This window comes from Nannospalax galili, unplaced genomic scaffold (genome assembly GCF_000622305.1).
Source record: "Nannospalax galili isolate Female #2095 unplaced genomic scaffold, S.galili_v1.0 scaffold315, whole genome shotgun sequence".
Taxonomy (NCBI): Eukaryota; Metazoa; Chordata; class Mammalia; order Rodentia; family Spalacidae; genus Nannospalax; species Nannospalax galili.
In genome coordinates, this window is record NW_008336851.1 from 1706756 (window position 1) to 1709467 (window position 2712).

Sequence of the window (2712 nt, forward strand, 5' to 3'; positions counted from 1 at the left end):
AGGACTCATCCTATTATAGAGACACTTGTACATCTGTTTGTTGCTGCCCTTTTCACAATAACTAAGACATGGAAGCAACCTAAGTACCCCTCAACTGACAAGTGGTTAACAAAAATGTGGTCTATTTACACAATGGAGTTGTATTCAGCAGTAAAGAAAGATTGAAATAATGAAATTTGCAGGTAAATGGACGGCTCTAGAAACTTATCCTAAGTGAAGTAACACAGACTCAGAAAAACAACAATGTATGTTCTTTCTCATTTGTGGATCCTAGCACCAAATCCTTCTAAGTGAGTCCATATCCCTTAAAAAAATGTAATAAAGCTTTATGTGAAAAAAGATGAATGTTATAGTATAAAAAAGATATTTATGTATGTACAGTTTGCTAAAGCCAAGCTTTGTTTGTATTGATTTCTTTGCATTTATTATAGATACTGTAAAATTTAAAAAAAATATTTTTAAATAGTGAGTGCATATCGTGATGCCACTGCAGGGATCAGGAATATGGAAGGAAAACGGGGAGTTAAAGAGAAAGGAGGAATCTGAGAGAGAAGAATAGTAGGATAAAGGTGTTATCATGGGAGAAATATGTAAAAAGGGCTAGTTAAAGGGGTGGGGAGGGTTATACAAAGAACTATGGGAATAAAGGTGAAAAATATTCTCTACATACACAGTGAAAAACAAAAACTCTTAAGCACAGAAGGAACCCTGTGGGGATGAAGAAATCCCTTCCAAAAGCAATATGGTTGTTAAATGAAAATCCCAGTGCCAGAGGTGGGTTTCCCCCTATGAGCTGTTGGCCTAACAGGCCCTAGAGGTCCCCAAAACAATAAAGGACATTGCCAATAATGTTGGTTGTACACTGGAAGTGGATGGAAAAACCCTATTGTTGAAGACACTGCATGATGTGAGCCTGGGAGAGGAACAAATCTAGCTTAGACTAAGCTGGAAACTCCCTGCCACTGGATGAGTGACTTTCAGTGTACCAAAAGGCGATATGCAAATGACTGGGGGGGAATCATCCCTTATAATTCTCCTCAGCCACAGTCCGCACATGTTACATTATCAACATATCAAACAAAATGTTCCTGCTGATGCCATAGTGTAGCGTCTAGTGTATGTACAATCAGCAAATTTTTGATTGGATATAATGCCCATTCCTAGGGGTGGAACATACATCTGATACTATAGACCCCACCAAGCCCCTGTGGCAGGGGAAAATATAGGCCCCAGTGGGAAATCTCTGCAATTGTTTTGTTGGATGGAAATAATGCACCTGCTAAAATACTGACCAAGCATTTGTGTTTATACCCATAGGTTAAGTTATTATAGCATTCACTGTTTAGATAGTCTCTCTGTAGACCCAGCTGGACTGGAACTCACTACATAGACCAGGCTGGCCTGGAACTCACAGAGATGGGCCTGCCTCTGCCTCCCGAGTGCTGGGACTAAAGGTGTGCACCACCACGCTCAGCTGGTGTGTGTTTTTATAGTAGATGGAATCCCTCTCAAACTGGCCAACAGCCCAGAAAACAGATGATGCAGAGACCTGAAAGTTCAGTGCCTTTCCACAATAGGAGGAAGGTCATCCCAGACCTACCACCCCTTCCAAGGCTCAGGGACTTTTGCAGAAGAGGTTGGCAGAAAGAATGTAGGAGCTGGAAGAAGGGTTGGAGTGTTACCTGGAAATGTCCTCAGACCACTATGCCAGCAAGCTATAGTCACACCTCCTTCCCACTCTTATCAAGGAGTTGAGGAGGAGTCAGTTACCACTCCCACCCAATTAGACCACCTTAGCTGCATGTGGGGGGAGGGGCAAAGGATATATAAGCCAAGAACACCAAGAGGCACCTCTCTCACCATTTTGTGCAGCTGTCAGGAGGTCACAGAATCTGTATTTGAGTGTGGGGTACCCACTCTTTTGTAAATAAACCACTACCCCTATGTTTTGTTTAAAAAAATTAAAAACAAAATAAAAAAGAGAAACTTTTATACTAAGTGAAGTAACACAGACTCAGAAAAACAAAAGACACATGTTCACCCTCATTTGTGGATTCTAGCACCAAATTCTTATATAAGTGAGTGCATATTGTGGTGCGACTTCAGAGATCAGGAATATGGAAGGAAAACAGGGAGGTAAAGGGAAAGAAGAAACTCAAGAAAGACTAGTAAGATAAAGGTGTTGTTAAGGGAGAAATATGTGAAAAGGGGGGTAACGGGAAGTGGGGGAGGAGGGCTATACAAAGAACTATGGGAATGAAAGGACAAAACTCCAGATACACAGTAAAAAAAGCCTTAAGCACAGAGGGAACCCTATGGGGATGGAAAAAAGCCCTTCCAGAAGAAATACTGTTGTTAAATGAAAAAATATCAGTCAGAGGTGGTTGCTCCCCGCCATTAGCTGTTGGCCTGAGGGGCCCTTAGAGGTCCCCAAAACATGGGTGGTTTTCATGGTGCCAAAAGGTGATATGCAGATAGATGGGGGAGAATCATCCCCTATAATTCTGCTCCACGACTGACCCCACATGGTGCACGTCAACATACCAAACAAGATGTTCCTGCTGGTGCAATAGTGGAGTGTCTAGTGTATGTACAACCAGCAAATTTTTGATTGGATATAATAGGGGTGGAACACACATCTGGAACTGTACACCAGGCCAACCCCCTGTGGCAGGGGGGAATATAGATCCCAGTGAGAAAGCAACTGTAATT